Source organism: Euprymna scolopes, chromosome 18 (genome assembly GCF_053919585.1).
Source record: "Euprymna scolopes isolate OS-2025 chromosome 18, ASM5391958v1, whole genome shotgun sequence".
Lineage (NCBI taxonomy): Eukaryota > Metazoa > Mollusca > Cephalopoda > Sepiida > Sepiolidae > Euprymna > Euprymna scolopes.
The window spans coordinates 88,503,417-88,521,737 of record NC_136499.1 but is presented as its reverse complement, the minus strand read 5'-3'; positions in this window follow the sequence as shown (position 1 = coordinate 88,521,737).

The following is an 18,321-nucleotide window of genomic DNA, read 5'->3' as shown; positions in this document are numbered from 1 at the left end:
GTAGGTCCCTAACGTGACGGGGTACGCCATCAACCTGGACACACTGCTGACTCACCACATCGGTCACTGTGCCCCATTTATACTTGTCAGTACATCGGTTTCCTGGCGGCTTCACCCAGACAGCATCCCCTTTGGCATATCGATTCCGTTCTATCTCAGTGGCCACAGTTGTATCGGGGTGGATTCCTTTTTCTCGGACACAGTACTGATAGATTGCGTTTTCAGGCAGCGTTCCTGGAGAGACGCCATCCTTCGGCATGAGATTATACCAGTACACAGCTTCTGCGATGGTGCACTGCTTCCTGACTGCAATTGTTTTGATGCTGCGATGGTTTCTCTCAGCTATACCATTGCCAGAAGGCACATAAGCGCATCTAAACCGCAGCTGCACACCCCATTCTTGTAAGAACTGCCTCATCTGATGGCTGCAAAAGGCTGGGTCATTGTCCATCAGCACTTCATCGGGCGCACCTCTGACAGCTGGCGAATAATGTTGCAAGAGTCCTGGTGCCCGAGGAGTCTCCAGACCACGAAACGTGTAGGCCCACAATCGATGAGGGTAAGGAAGTGGTTGCCACCGTAGTGTGTGATGTCCATGCCCATTCTCTACCACTTACCACTCACTTGAGCGCAGACCTGATCAACACTACGTCCACGGTCAGGTCGTACTCTGTGATGGTGTCGACCAAGGTGGCAAGCCGTCTTCGAATTAACGTCTCACTCGATGCTCGTGTCGTCAGCCGTGCTCTTCCACTTAATGCATCGGTTATCCATTGATGAGTGCATGCCGAGTCAGTCATGATATGTAGAACCTTGGCTTGCCACTGAAGCGCCAAGTTAATGCCCTTCAATGTGGCATCAAGTTCTGCCAGGTTTATGTGCCTCGAATCATTCTCTGGCCGAAGCCAACAGGCATCTTCAATAATGGAATCATTAACTGCAAGGGCAACTCCAAGGGCCAGTGAACTAGCATCAACCCAGACCGTGAACTCATTCCCACTGACACACCACTTTCCCTGAACGGGGTCATCACTGGTCACCCTGGACACAGTCTCTGTCAGCATGCTCCTTAGGGTGACATCGTGTACTGCATCGTCCCATCCCGACGACACAGCTGTTGCACGTCTTTTTATGGCCGCCACGGCCACCCTGAGCCAACCGCACACAGGGAAATGGCCTACCATCTTTCCACAAAGCAAAAACACTGTTCGTCGAGTGATGTTTGATGGGACCTTGGGGACGTGACTTCCTCTTCTCCAGCAAAGTCCCTCCTTGCTATTGCGCACGTGCAGGCCGAGAACTTTTGCTCCATCGCACAGACGCTCTAGTTCCTTACATGTCAGTCCAAAGGTCTCAAAGTGAATTCTAACCGATTGTACTGACATGAGTCTCTCATTGACAAATATATCATCGATGTATGAGGATGTTGCCTGTTGCACTGCCTCATCTTGCTGCCGGATAGCATGCATGATTGCTGTCATAATGCCTGTGCCACATTTAGACCGAACCCTAGCCTGGTTAGACAATATCGGGTTCCTCCAATTTCCACAGTCTGAAATGGGCACAATTTCCTCTCAATGCGTATTTGCAGATAGGCCCTGCGTAGGCCCAGAGTTGCCATGTTCGATCCCTGCTCTCGTCACTCCCTTAATTTGAGTGCACACACATCAGTCCTTGCCGTATATGGGTCGAAATGCTCATTGAGCTCACGGTAGTCTAGGATGGGGCGGACCTTTTGTTTGGTCTCTTGTACAACGGCCATCAAGGGAATCAGTCCTTGCGGGGGGCCAAGCTCATCCTCTGGGTATGGAAGAAGCCAGCCATTGTCGATCCATGTCTGCAGTTCTTTTTCATACTGTTCCCTTAGCCACATGGGTGGGGGATATTCCGATAACCGGTTCCGCAAGGATATTGGTGGCTGATTGTTTGACCACTTCCAAGACGCCGTTGTGCGTTCTATCCCAACCATCATCAATGGACCTGATGTCATCTCGTCAGCATCAGACAAGGCCAAACTATTTGCCAAGAACTTTGCAGTCAATTCTACTCTATGTGACAAAGGCCATCAACTCCCCGTATTTCCCCCTATAACAGAAAACACGCTATGCAACATACAAATATCTGTGCGTGAGGTCGCCAAGCTAATCAAGAACCTTGATTCCAGTAAAGCAACTGGCCCTGACAGCATTCCAGTTATAATGCTGAAAAAGCTCCAACCAGAACTTGCCCCCATACTTACAAAATTGTTTAAGCGTTGCCTTAAGGAGAAATGCTTTCCAACACCCTGGAAAACCTCATCAGTATGCCCTGTATTTAAGAATTCAGGTGAAAAGTCATCTCCCTCTCAGTACAGACCAATAAGTCTCCTGTGTGTCATAAGTAAGTTGTTGGAATCCATATTAAATAAAGAAGTAGTCAACCACCTCAACAGAAACAACCTTCTTAGTGACATGCAATATGGTTTCCGCTCTGCAAGATCTACAGCAGATGTGCTAACGGTTATATCTCATAGGATTAGTGAATCTCTTGACAAAGGCTTCCTTTCCAGGGCAATTGCTCTTGACATATTGAAGGCCTTCGATAAGGTATGGCATAAGGGCCTACTTCACAAGATTTCCAGCTATGGTATCACTGGAAATGTTTTCTCAATCATTAAATCATTTCTCTCCGATAGGTTCATAAGAGTAGTGGTTGATGGGCAGAAATCAGAAGCCCACAGTATTAATGCTGGAGTCCCTCAGGGGGTCCATCCTGGGCCCAACTCTTTTCCTGATCTACATCAATGATCTCCCAAAACACATACTTAAATCATTTGTTGACATCTATGCTGATGACACGACCATCTATGGTAACACATCAAAAGCCGTAAATGACAAAGTTCTCTCTAATTTTCTCTCCTCTGATTTTGAGCGCGTGGTACAGTGGGGGTAGAGGTGGCTGGTCACTTTTAATGCATCCAAAACCAAGCTTCTATCTTTACATCATCAACGCTCTGATCCCCATCTGGCATCAATTGAAATGAATGGCTCTCGTTTTGGGGAGGCTCCATGTTTTGACAAGCTTCTGGGTTTGACCTTTACTCCTGATCTGAAATGGAACACGTACATCAGGTCTGTTGCCAAGGACGCTGGGAAAATGGTGAGATCCTTCTACCACTCCAGAAGATATCTCACTACTGATGCAATTCTCTGTCTGTATAAAAGCCAAGGACGGCCAAAGATGGAGCACTGCTGCCACATCTGGGCAGGAGCTGCTAAAAACAGCCTATCCTGCCTTGACAGAGTACAAAATAGACTTTGTGGTTTAGTGGGGGATGCCTTTTTCTCTTCCCTGGAACCTCTCTCCCACAGAAGAGACGTTGCGAGCCTATCTTTGTTTTATTGTTATTTCCATGGTAGGTGCTCGTCTGAGCTCCAATCTCTGGTCCCCTCTCGCCAATCTTTCACGATAAACACCCGTCTGGCTGAAACTACTGTCAATAATTTTCCCCACTCTTTATCTGTGCCTAAATCCAAACGTAGATTCCATGAGCAAAGTTTCTTTTTTAGAACTGCACACCAGTGGAACTCTCTGCCGCTTGCCTGTTTCCCACCTGACTACAACTTGGATGTCTTCAAGTCCAACATAAACAAACTCCTGACAAACCGCTCCCTTAAGTAAGACACTCTATTAAACCTCCAATACTAATGATTACTACAATACTATCTCATTGATTACTGTACACGCAATAACCCTTATCCCTGAGTGGCCTTCGGGCCTTGATAAGTGGCGACCTTCATGTAAAAAAAAATTTTAAAAAATCGCCCGATAACCAATAGTCGCAGAGGTTCAAATCTGGCAAGCTAGAAGGTCAGATATTTGAGGGATAAAAAGTGTCATCTCTCTCTTCAAGAAAATCTTCACTGTTTTTGACCCATGAGCAAGTGCAGAATCCTGGATGAATATCACTTTCTTGGGATCATAGTTCTTCTTAATCCAGGGTAAGAGAATTTTCTCCAGAATCTTCAGATATTGCGCCGTATTGATCTTCAGGTCCATTTCAATGAAGTGAGGGGTTATGATTTTCCCATCATTGGCAACAGCTCCAACCACCATACAGAGGCAGGGTGTTTACTCTGCATGACTGGAGGAACACCAGAAGGGTCATTGGCGATAACTCTCAAGTTTTTCCGGTTGGAGACTTCGTCTACCACAAACTTTTTCTCGTCTGCAAAAATGTGTACAGCACCACCATGCTTCAGGTGATTGAGTAGCAAGAGACTTCTCTCTTTATGAATGGTCTTATATTTTGCTGTAAGAATGTTACGTCGTCTGCAATATGACTCCATCCCAAGATCTTTTTGTACTGCATTAGAAATCAGCATTTTGATCATATTCTGCTTTTTGCCAGTTCAGCCATTGACTGTGATGGATTTGCTGTAATGGACCGTTTCAAGCTATTGAGAAATCTTCTGGTGTAGATTTTATCACTTCTCGGACTGTGAGCCTTTCTTTGGATGTCTTTACCTTCCCTTAAGTTTGCTACAATATGATAAACAATCCTAGGAGCATAGCAAGTCTCTCTGATAATGTCAGATGTCTTATGCCCAGCATGGAACAATTCAACAATAACTATTCTATGGCTAAATTCTACAATGGTACTCGTTTTTTAGTATTTTTAGGTGGCTTATCTGGAACATCAGACTCTAAAAGTACAGCAACTAACATTACAGCCACTTTAAAAAACCTAAATTGCAGATTGAAATTATTGCCAATGTATCATTTACACCTTTACATTTATAGAAAACAGACCAAAAAATCAAATATCCGAAAATGAAAAGACATTGTCAAAGAAACATGTTTTGAGAAAAATAAACAAAAAGGAAAATATGTTTTAAGAGCCAAAAATAAAAATAAAAAATAGATATATTTTAAATGGTCAGAAAAGAGTTAAGGAAAATGGATGTTTTTTTTTCTTTTTGGAGAGGGAGGTGTATAGTGAAGTGAATAATTTAACTACTTCCTTCTTTGGCTCTGAGAAAAAAGTATATTCATGGAAAAAGTGTTGTTTTTTCTCATAGTTAACTTAACGCCGGAAAAAAACATTCGGTTACTGTCTAGTGAATAGTGGAGATGGAGGGGGGGCACTGGCGTCTTGCTAACTAGTAGACGAAAAATGGCTTAAAATAATTTTAATTAAAAACATTTCCCTTCTCTTTTCATTGTCTCATAAAACGAAGGATTTTAAAGTCTTTCTCTGTCACAAAAAGTTTTTTTTCTTTCTGTATGCTGAAAGAAAAATTTTGCCAGATTTTTTTAAGCTTCGTTGCCGATAACTGCCTTATGTGTTTGTGAGGAGGGGGACCTTTTAGGCTAGGGAGAAATAAAAAATTTGATGTCATTTTGTGCGTCCTCCCTTTTTTTAAATGTCTGATTAAATTTCACCTTTTTCATTGTTCTACTTAATCTCTTAAAAAAGGTTTATGCTTTTTTAATTTTTAATGTTTCGTCATTTAAAAGGCTTGTGTTCTTAAGAGTCTGGTCATCATGAAATGCGCGTTTGCATTCCAATAAAATAATTAATTGATAGTCGTAAACAAAGCACAGAATGGATAAAATAGAAAAAAACTCTTTTAAAACAAAACATTGAAAGGTTTATTTCGGCAGTCGAAAGTTGGACTGTGTCTAAGTGTAAAAAGGAAGAGTAGAAAAATATTGGGAGGGGGGGGGTTAGGTAGCAGTTCTTTGGGATATCCTAGGTTGGTCAGCAGTTACTTCAGCAGAAATTGTCAATGCTGGAATGTCCGATGGACAGGAACAGGAGAGTAAGGAAAGGAGTGTGTCTCCGCTGCTTGTTAGGTTGTCTCTGCTGGCTGATCATGGTTCTCAAAGGGGCTAAAAAAAAGTCCCTTACAGGACAGATAAATCAATGCGCTCTGCCTGCTGATTTGTGTAGTCAAATCGCTCAACTAGGAGGGTGGGAGAATTGATTCACGAGAGAAAATAGACCTTTATTTTATTTATGATTGCTACGAATGCGATTTAATTTTTCACACCTTGCTGCCAGCTTCATCCCCCTAACTCCAGCTCTACTCTTTAGATCCTGCTCTGACTCCTGCAATTCCAGCTCCTTTCAGCCCCAGTTCATTCCTGCAATTCCAGCTTTTTCTCCAGATTTGGCTGCTTTAAATCTAGCACCTCATCTTCCGACAACTTTCAGCTGCTCTTTCCAGCAACACTTGCTTCAGTGGCTACCTCTGCTTCCTGCACCAGCCCTTCCAACGATTCCTGCCTATAGCCTCCAACCCCCTGTTCCAGTGCCTGTTGATGCCCGGTCCTCTGTTCCAGCGACCGTCAATGTCTGCCTCCAAAATCCAGCCTTTCCTGCAACCTCTGTTCTTGTCAATTTATTTCTTAGCAATGTCCACACGAACCTGAAGACGTTCACATCAATCTCTTTGTGACATTATCCTATGCTGCCCAGGCTCCAGTATTCTAAGAAACTAGATCCTGGACAGCATGGAAGGGCTGGTGCAGGAAGCAGATGGAGTCGCTGAAGCAAGTGTTGTTGAAGGAGTGAACTGGAGCTGGGAGCGCAGGAATGAACTGGAGCTGGAAGGAACTGGAACTGCAGGAGTCAGAGCTGAATCTAGAGAATAGAGCTGAAGAGAGGAATGAAGAGGTATCTTTGAGACACTTATGAGTGCTCAAAAGTGTCTCAAAGATACTAAAAACCGTAAGAAGAGTTTATAAAAAGAAAACATATGGTCAGCCGTCTAGTGTATGCGGATTCATTAGGTGGTTGTGCTATCATAAACCGAAGTCTTCACAATTGTACAAGAGATGATTCTCTTATTATTAAGGTGGGTAGTCGTTATCAGAAGTTTCTCTCAAACGGGTTGATACGTTGTTCAGTTGGCATCAGGCAAGAAAGTTATAAGCGTATCAAAAGAGAAAAGGAATAATTCACACAAGTTTTGTTTTCCGTAAAAATTGTTGTATTGAAAATTATGTCAGCCGTGCGACGACACTTTATCAAAACAGAGTTGACATTAAAAAGAAAGGAAAAAATATTAACTGAAAAACAATATATTATGAACTCGTCAACTGGTAGACTTCAAAAGGGTAACACGAGGTTAGTTTTATTTATTATTTTTTTCTTTTTCTTTGCTTTCTCTTTGATAGTCAGATTAGTCTTTTATCATTTTGAGCAGTTTGAGCGGTTTTCATCAGGGGAGTTTCAAATTCGGCTTTTCTTCCGAATGGTTGTTATTTTAGAGAATTTAAAGGGTTAATTCCAAGATCGGATTTAGATACGACATTGAATGGATTGGACCTACCTGAGACATCCCATCACACTTCAAGATCGTCGACATCAATGTCCTTGTGACGTCATCCCTTGCTGTCCAGAATCTATTTTTTTTTACATAGGAGCCACCACTTATAAAGACCAGAGGCAACTCGAGGATAAGGGTTAAAGAGTGTACAGTAGTTAATGGGACAATATCATATTGTATCAAATTTTCATGGGTGTTATTTAACAACCATGAAAATTTTGACCACATTCCTATCCATCCAGTTCCCATTGCTGGCCACGTACAACATTTACTATTCTACAACTTTTCTACTTCCAGAATCGTCATTGATCAACTTCCTTCAGTTCTACATTTTTTTTTATCGTGTATTTATGATGAAATAAATAAATTTCTTTCATAACTGTTCATCTGCATTTGACCTCTCTTCTTTGCCATTTGTCGTTATTGCTGTGACTATTTTCTTAGTTGTACAGTCGATCGGTGCCCAACCGATATGGAAGGGAGGGAGTGAAACAATGGTTGCATAGGTTTTTGCAAGGAATACTCTAAAAAAAAAAAAAAATGAACGATCACCACCGTCACAAAAAAACATAAAACATAAAAATAAACAAACAAAAAGGAAATGCCGTTTTTGCTTTCTGAATGGTTTGGCTCTGACCATGCCTTGCTGTCCTCTTCCTCCTACATAGATATTAAATATAGCTAGAAATGATGCTCAAGAAACAGGAAATGGCAAACAAGCAAAGCTCGTTAACATTCCCACATTAATTGTATAGCTTCTAATGGACATGCCTTGCCATCCCCCTGGGAGAAAATTATCTCCATTAACATAAAAGAAAACACTAAAACAACTTTCTTAACTGAGCTAAAAGAAAAAACAAACAAAGAAAAAACAGAAGAACCATTACCTTTTTCTGTGCAAGAAAAAAACACATTTTGTGTTAAATAACTTGAAAGAAAAAAGATAAAAAAACATCCTTTTTTCTGTCCAAATAACCCTAAAATAGCCAAAAGAGAAACAAAATTAAACAATACATAAAATACAAGAAAAATTAACAGATATCTCACTGAACCTTAACTCCGAATCTTACAGCCCCTACCACAAACCCAACCTATTACTTTTCTATGTTCACAAATTTTCCAATCACTTAAATTCAATTATAAACTCTATAGTATCTTTCATCTAAAGTAGAATATCTGACTGATAAAAACTTTCGATCAGAACTTTACTTTCTTTAATAATGCTTTAAGAAATTCAAAATATAGTGTAAAAATAAAATAAAACCAAAGCAGCCTCTTCACTAGTCGTTTAAAGTTCATAATTATGCATAACATGACTCGAAGGAAAACAAATATGACAAACCCAATAAATAATAAAAATACCTTCAAGCAATATAATCTCAATTAGGCAGACTAATTACAATCACTCAAGCCCATACAACCGTTTGAGATGAAAGAAAAGCATATTGTTTAACCCCGCTTTTAGCACGAATATCAAAACTAACATACCTAAAGAATTTCTTATTTCACTATGCCCAAACTTTCACTAATAATAATGACATCAATTAATAAGAAAATTAAAGTAGCTCAAACAATCCTCTCCCTGTATCTCCTAAAGCTACTTTCAACTGCTAAAAATAGCAAGATTGCCTACTTAAAAATGACTGCATCCACAAAAATATTATACATTCATGTACGATAACTGAGCTACCATCAATCTCTATAACTTCCCTGATTACTGACTCTATAATTCTCACACTCACTACACTAACCAGTACTAATCATAAATACCCTAACTTAATTAGTGACTGCTCTAGTTGCACCGGAAAGAAGCTTTACATGTCTCCCTGTAGTGACTGACATAGTCCAAAATATATTGTACCTATTTACAATGCCTCCCCACGGGACAGAGTTTTTTAACGTGAAGAAAAGGTACAAAAATAAAAAATTGTCTCAGTCGTGAAGGACTGCTCCTCCACCGAAAGAGAACAAGAAATGGAAGTGCAGCATCTGAAGAACACATACTACACTTTGATCTTGTCTAATTGTAGTCTACAAGTTGTACTGTAGAGAACCTACTGTTGATTTTATAAAATCATTATTATATATAACGGATAGAATTAAAGTTTAAAACGAGAAAGTCAGGTATCATAGTTCAATTGTGTTTTAAACAGAAACAGTCATTTCGAATGCATTCCATTATATCAATGAACCTATTGTTGATTTTATATGTCGGTTCTTTCTGCTTGTGTGGTAATAAAACTTCTCAAATTCACTTGTGATGTTAAACTTGAGATGTTAGACTGTATTTTGGTCAAAATTGCCTGTTCTTTCTTTCATTGGATTTTTTCGATTATCGATTATCGGATAATTGAAAACTTTCCAATACAAGGCATATCTAAGAACAGATACATAAAGTACATTTGTATGAAATTTCATAAAAACCGGTCCAGTCGTTGTGGAACAAACTCACACACACAAACACACAGACAGACAAAATTTCTTTTTTTATATAATAGTAGAGATATATTCCTTGTGTAAAGATGATTTCATTCCTGTGATGAATTTAGATATATTTTCTTGCTGTATCTTTTATATCCTTTTTAAGATCACATGCTCCATCTTGTGAATTTCTACACTTAAAAAACATTTAATTCTAATTTAGTGAGAAATAATAAAGAAAAGTTTATAACGGCGACTCTAACCTTCCCGTAACCTTCCATTAAAAGATCAGAATATTAAATATATCGCACATTATATATAAATGAATAATTACCAACTTGCAAAAATACCCAGATATTAAAGACTGGTTATTCATGTAAAACGACTAAGATAAATGAACCTAATTTCCCTTTCCGACCTATCATATCCCACATTATAACTCCCATTTATTCATTAGCAAAACCAAACGTATCAGCACATACGTAAGTAGAGCGTAAAGTTCACTAAGAACTATTACAAATCTTACAAACCAAATAACCGGACAATTAAATATTAGCTTCTCTTGGTGTAGAAAGCTCATTCACTAATGCAACTGTAAAAGAAACAATTGATATAATTATGATATATACAATAATTCGTCTCTTCCTGCTCTTAAAATCAATTAAAGACAACAATACTCAAAAAGTTAGTATTAATTTGCATTGTTATTTTTTTTTTTTTACTTCTGTTTTTGTTGTTTAAAACTAATATCGGTTCAGTATTGTCCTTTGTTGGTTGTGCATGATATATTTTCCTTACATGCATATATAGCTTTGGTTTGGCTGTTTTGTTTTACGGTATATCAATCCTTTTTGTGTTATTTAATGTCGGATTTGATGTGAATTTATTTTAATAAGTTGGTTGTTTTTGTTTTACGGCATATCAACCATTTGCAGGTTATTTAATGCCGAATCCAAAGATTTTGAAGAAAAATCTTTTAATAGGATATATGTTATTTTCAAGTCGGTTTCTATTTAACCCATAGTTGGGACCCTAACAGTTACTACCACTTCGAGTCAAAGTGGACCTAGGAGCAATGTCAATTAAAAGATGGCTTCACACTCCCCAAAGCCCGCAAGCTGGGGCCTCACTACTGGATATAATTTAAGGTTATATCCAGGACCTTTTAATAAGTGTTCACGCTTCAAGTTCATAATATTTCCAATATGTAACCATGGTGCTTATTGCTTTAACTATGAAAAATAAGAATATTTGATATTTTATTTCTATGTTTTTGTCGTGATCACAAGCTTGGTTTCTTTCCAAACAGTCGGTCGCCATGTTGTATATCGTGTGTTTCTTATGTACATGTGAAAATCGAGAATAAACGAAAGAAAAACATGTAATGATTTAGAAGCAATTGTTTGGTTTTTTTGGGTTTTTTTTTTACATTTTCACCCCAAACAAGGCACATTGCCACTTTGATGTAGGGAGCTACTACCAGGGACCTAAATTGCAGGGGCACTATGTAAGGAGTTTAGCAGCAAGATGTCTGTTTTCATTACACTTGAACTTCTGCATGGTTTTACATGCGCATACATACGCACACACATACATATATATTATAATCTAATATATAAAAGGCTATATGTCTGCCTGTCTTCATATTTTCAAACTCCATCTCCCCCGAAACTAAAAGTCAAAGAACAGTGCTAGAGGCTTCAAATGATCGGATTTTTTATGGGCCATGCTTTTATGGGTCTTTAAGCTGGTCAAAATAGTTTTTGAGGGGTCAAAAAAATGGGTTAAAATTGAAAAAAATCGCTATACATTTTATACTCATTTTAATTTATTTTTCATTTTTAATCGGCTCATATGCGTGTAACATTGGGACAGTGGTAACGTCACCAGCTTTGAATGCTACAGTCTTGCTTTCGGTTTCAATTCTAATTGATGGCATCCGACTATTTTTTTTTACTTTTGAAATCAAGATTTTATAATAATATATACAAAATCTGGACAAATTAAAATATCATATTTAAGCGTATTAAACAGCCGGGAAAAGCTGCCCCCACCCCGCTAGTTCTGTATAATATAGCATTTATGATATTATCAATATTTTGTGATCATACTTCAAAATATTCAGCATCAAATATTATTGTGTATATATATTTCAGAAATTTATTGTTCACTAGCAGGACCTGTGTACCGGCGTTGCTTGGTGGAAGTATGCCTCTCACCCCACCTGAAAAAAAAATTAAGTATAGTTATTAGTTGGATCCACTGTCCAAGCATTATAATGGAAAGCATACTTTGGTAGTTTGTGCATTGATTTTAGTACATCTTTTAGTTCAGGTATGCCGTTACTCAAAAAGATGTCCCTGTTATTATTTTAGAAAGAACGAATTACTTTGTCAATGTGCAGTGGTTGTTCAACCTGCAGAGTGTGTTTAATTCTAAAGTTGTTCTTAATGGCCATCGGAATAAACACCGTTTGCCATCTTGAACAATGGCTGAAAAAGTAATTCCTTCTTAATAAAATAACAGGGAAATTCTTATTTTCTAGTAAATGCGTATGTTGAATAAAAAAGTATAAAGATAAAAAATAAGTGCAGTACTCTCCATCCTATATATAAAAATCTCACATCCATTTAAATGTAAAGTCTTGTGTTATCTACTATATAATATTTGATTGCAGAAATTCCCCTTTGGACCAAAGTAGTGTAGGGGCTAGAGGCCTCAAATGGTTGGATTTTTTATGGACCATTGTTTTATAGGTGTTTAGTTGGTTAACATAGTTTTTAAGGGGTCAAAAAGTGGTTAAAATTGAAAAAATTATCATAGATTTTGTACATCTTAGTTTATTTTAACCAGTTCATATATGTGTCACGTTGGTACAGTGGTAACGTCACCAGCTTTGAATGCTTCAGTTTTGCTTTCAGTTTCAATTCTAGCTGATGGAACCCAAATACGTTTTTTTACTTTTGAAATCATGATTCTGTAATAATCTATACAAAGTCTGGACAAATTAAAATATCATATTTAAGCGTATTTTACAACCGGGCAAAGCCGCTTCCCTAATAGTTCATTATAACCAAAACTAAGAATGGAATTCTTAAATGATCACAAACATACAAGACACAAAATAAAAAAAACTTATTTTCTTTTTTATTACCTTTTTTCTTTCTATGCTAGACTAAAATAATTAGATTCCAAAATCAAATGTATATATTTTTTTATATCGGATAAAGTTTTTGTGGGAGGGGGATGGTTTTATTTTCTGATACATGAAGTAATAAGTTTAATTGAAATTATGGTCACTCATTTGTTCGGTTCGGATTATATGAACACTAGCAGGCTGCCCAGCATTGCCCGGTCCTAAAATACGCTTACATATGATATTTTGACTAATGAAGATTTCGTAATTATTATATTATATTGGACAAAATATATAGTAATGATTTTAAAACTTTTTTAAAAAATGACTTGTACACCACCACTGAGAATCAAAGCCAAAACGTTTAGTTATGATTTATATTTTTCCTTTGACATTAATGCCTGAGCTATGAAGACATGTTTGTTGCGAGGTTAAAAATTAAAACATGAACCAAAAGCCATTATGTTACGCATGCGTATTCATAATGCTGACGTTCGACTTTAACTTAGCAAATTATATTTTTTTTTAATTTTCACACTTTTGCACCGATTTTTCCTGGCTAAAACTCAAATATAAAGTTTCACATTGGTTCGAATACCCTATATATATTAAGTTTCATGTTCATGGACCAAATATTTTTTATGCAAATATTACGCAAGTATAAATCATGTACAATATCTGCATAAACATAATTACACATAATAGTTAACTAAAAATGATCATCCCATAAGAAAACCGAAAAAACTAATAGAGACTAAATTAAAATGAATGTTTAAAAGAATATGCAAATTAACTAGATCTTTTGCTGATGAATGTAATTCCACAATCCATATACAAGCAAGTTGTATTTTCTTTTTTTTTTTAAATAAACAGAAAAAAGGTTTGCCTTTTTTTCTTAACCTTCGGGCCAAGATCTTTTTTCTGTTGTTCTTGGCCTTCGGATCAGGATCAAATCAAAGTGTAGTATCTGTTCCGGTAGATACTGCAATCAAAGTAATATGTGGGGGCAACCCCACATATCATACCATTGCTCTTTGGCAATCAGTTTTGGCCAATGTAGGGGAAACCCTTCATACCAATTGTCACTATCCAGTTCCCTCTCGAGGGAACTGGTCCCCCTCCCCTCACTATCCACATTAAAAAACGGTCTTGTGCCTAATTTGCTCAGTGGGGAAGCAAATAAATAAATAAATAAATAAAAAGAGTTATTTTTTTATCCCAATCAGAATGCCCCTTTTCCCTTTTTTCCGGGAGATGGTGTAACCCCACATTAAAAACGGCCTCGTGTCACATTTTGCTTTGGTGGGAAAGCAAATAAATACTAATAGAAAACAGGGTTTTTAATGTGAATATCAATACACGCAGACAAAAAATAACCCACAAATTTATAGGAGTATAGATTGAAAGTTTTGGCCTACGTTTCGAGTTGCATTATCTCCCCTGATTTAAGTGAGTTTCATGGGTGCTTACGAAAACTATTGAATTAATATTAATTTTGTGCAACATAAAAAAAATGTTTTCTTTGTTCATTCGTCACACATCGGTATTTTCAAACTGAACATTTTATAAACTTGTAACATTTACTTTCTCTGAAGAATAAAGCAATCTTTTTTTTTTTTTGATACATACATTTGCCGTGTGAATCCAATTATGTTAATCTAAAATAAAAGGAAAAAGAAAAAACGAAAATAGGGTTTTTGAGTTTGGTTGTTTTTTATTTTATGTTTCCATGATCATTTAACAATTTCATTATTAGTTTTGTCTGTAAGCAATTGATAAAGACTTGTGTTGAAGATGTGGCTATGGACAATACATTTTTGAAACATATGTGCACAATAATATTTGTTGATGTTGAATTTTAAAATATAGATAATGTCATAAGTATCGTATTCTACTGAATTATAATATATCAGCTCTGTAGAATTTAAAGTCCCAATCATTGAGTTAAATTTCATCTTCAGTATTTACTTGTATCATGGAGATTGGGCAAACTTTATTTTTTCATATTTATATACTAAAATCGAGGTCATAGTATATTGAAATAAAAATATTTTAATTAAAAAATATTTTAATTTATTAAATTAAAACATTCTTTGATGTTTGTGAATATTTTCCCGTTCTTTCTTTTCTGGATTCTTAAAATAACGCAGTCGAATACAATATAACAAAAGCAGTTTGGAAATTATCATTCTTACATGGAAGCCAGCGTGCGACTTTTAGTGTTTTATGTTTGTGAATATTTGCTTGTCCTTACATTTTATAGAGAAAATCCGTCATTTTGTATGTTAGTATTTTTTTTTATTATTATCTCGTAGCAGAAGAATAACGAGTGAATCTTTTCATCACTAGAAATAGATGACACGGAATTCTAAATTATTTAAAGTGCATCACGATTCATATCGACGGACACAACAAAAAATGGAATCAAGCTCATAAATTGTGCTGAAGTGACGATTTTTCCAAGTAATGTTGAAACAATAACATATTTTTTTCCATGAAACAATAATATATTACCAGTCATTTATCTTATACTAACATTTCAGCCCAGCGTCGCCCGGATGTTTAGAGGTGTATGTTGAGCAAAAAAAAAAAAGTTGTAGTAGGAAAGGCAGGCTCGAACCTGTACCGTGAAGGAGGAAAAAAACAGGAAAAAACGTGATGTCTTTGCTGTTACGACCACCGTCAAATCGGGAATGATGTAGGTTTTAATTAAGGCTAGACAATCGAAAAGAAGGGATTGTTTTGGGCTCAAGTCAAGTTATTACATCCCAAGGAACCTATATCTAAAATTTCAAGTGTTTATACCCAAAATTGGCGGAGGAGTTTGGTAGAGTTCTCAAAGGTTTTGACCTTTAAGAACTCTACCAAACTTTGACCCCTTAACAGCCAAATTTCTGGCCGAAAACGGATTACAAAGATTTTTCCAAATCTCAGTACACTGTATATCAAATTTCGAATCTGTAGACTGAAAATTGATAAAGTTATTGCATAGGGAAATGTACACACACACGCACATATACACGCACGCACACACACACAGACACGTTCACTTCATGTAGTAGGAAGGCAGGCTCAAACCCGTACTGCCAAGGAGGAAAAGAACGAGGGAAGAACCTGACATCTTTGCTGTTACGACCACCGCCAACCTGGAAGTGGCATAGGTTTTAATTAAGGCTAGACAATCGAAAGGAGAGGATGACTTTCAAAGATATCGCCAAACAAAAGCGACTACCTCCTGCTGTAGAAAAGTGCTCAGTTTAAGGTGAAGATATTAATGTTTTTAACCAATTTTTCGATATTTGTTGTCTGAAAGGTCGGACTTCAAAACGATACTTATCTTGGTAAAATCCGTCGCCTCTGTCGAAAGTTTTAGGCAAACATGCAAACATACATACATACATTTATATATTGGTAACTAAAAAGTTTCGACCCAAACCAATTAAAAAGCTTGCTCTATCTCTGAATACCCTTTATGTAAAATTTCAAATGATTAGATCAGAAATTGTCTGAGTAATTTGGTAGAGACTTCAGAGGTCAATTTTTTTTAACTTTGACCCCTATTATGATCCCTTAACATTTATTGTTTTGGGCTCAAATCAAGTTATTAAGTTAGATCCATGTCCAAGGAATCTATCTCCAAAATTTCAAATGTTTATACCCAAAATTGACAAAGGAGTTTGGTAGAGTTCTCAAAGGTAAAATCGTTGAACTTTGACCTTTTAACAGCCAAATTTCTGGCCGAAAACGGATTACAAAGATTTTCCCAAATTTCAGTACCCTGTATATCAAATTTCGAGTCTGTAGACTTAAAATTGACAGAGTTATTGCATAGGGAAATGTGCACAGACACACACACACAGACAGACAGACATGTACACTTTTATAGATATACTAGCAGGGGTGCCCGGCGTTGCTCGGGTGTTTGGAGGTATATGCTGTGCAAAAAAAGCAAAAAAACAAAAAAAATGGTTAATTTTTTAAAACTTTGACCCCTATTATGACCCCTTAAAATTTATAGTTTCGGGCTCAAATCACTTTATTAAGTTAGATCCAGGTTCAAGGAACCTATATCTAAAATTTCAAGTGTCTAGACCCAAAATTGTCGGAGGAGTTTGGTAGAGTTCTTAAAGGTCAAATCGTTGAAATTTGACCCCTTAACAGCCAAATTTCTGGCTGACACCCGTCACATCGATTCTCCCAAATCTCAGTACCCGGTATTTCAAATTTCGAGTCTATAGACTAAAAATTGACAGAGTTATTGCGTAGGGAAATGTACACAGACAGACAGACAGACACACAGACACACAGACAGACAGACAGACACGTTCACTTGTATAGATATATAGATAGATTATAGAATAGATAATACATCATCAATAGAAAGAATGACAAAATCTATGCATACAAAATTATTTTAATTTGACAACCCAAAGCAATGTAAAATGAAGTGACAACCCAAGACAAGGTAAAATAAAGTATTCGTAAAGAATGAGAGTTCAAGGAGTCCGAGAAAATTCTGATGAAAGAGATGTTTTGTCTGGAAGTAAAATTTAAGTACACGTGTTTGTTTTGGCTGGCACCGCATATGTTTACCTGCATGTAAATGAATAGGCATAAAAATGTGTGTGTGTGTGTGTGTGTGTGTGTGTGTGTGTGTGTGTGTGCATTAACGTTCTTTTGTTATTAAACTCTGTATGTTTATTTCGGCTGGTGCCATGTGTTTTACAATTGTTTAAAAAGCGTACACTTTTTCAGTTTGTGTGTGTATGTGTGTGTGTGTGTGTGTGTGTGTGTGTGTGTGTGAACTTCTGTGCACATGAGTCAGTTGATCAGTGCGTGTGTGCTTCACTGGCTATGCAATAATAATAATGTAAATCTCATTCCTCACAATGTGCTAGTGTCGAGAGTTTTTCGGAACCCCAAATGTACTCAAGCAGGATTATAATGTGCGCACCTGCATTGTCTCTGAAAGATAAGAAGGGAGTCTCAAAGCGCCATGTTTGAGACTTTATAGTAAGTACCGGATTTTACAGTGATTATTTCTTGCGTTTTAATTGGATGATACAACCTGTTGATTTGAGCTTTTGTCCAATAAAGAGGAGATACCAAAAACAATATTCGTTACTGCTGCCAATTCGCAAAATACGGTTTCAAGATGGCTGCGCAATCATTCTGTTTTAATCTTAGACGAGATTTATCCTATATCCAAAGTTGAACGTGATCTGGCTGCTGATAAAGTATGGTTTTTAGCTCAACTTAAAGAGAACCGATGCGTATTTCGGAATTTTTTTTTCTGGTCATTTAATATTATAAAAAAGGAACGGGGGTTGGTCTGTCGCCACGACGTATCAGCTTTGTTTGTTCTTTCCTCCTCTTCCTCCTCCTCTTCCTCCTCCTCCTCCTCCTCATCATCATCATCATCATCATTATTTGCCCCTTTAACACTAT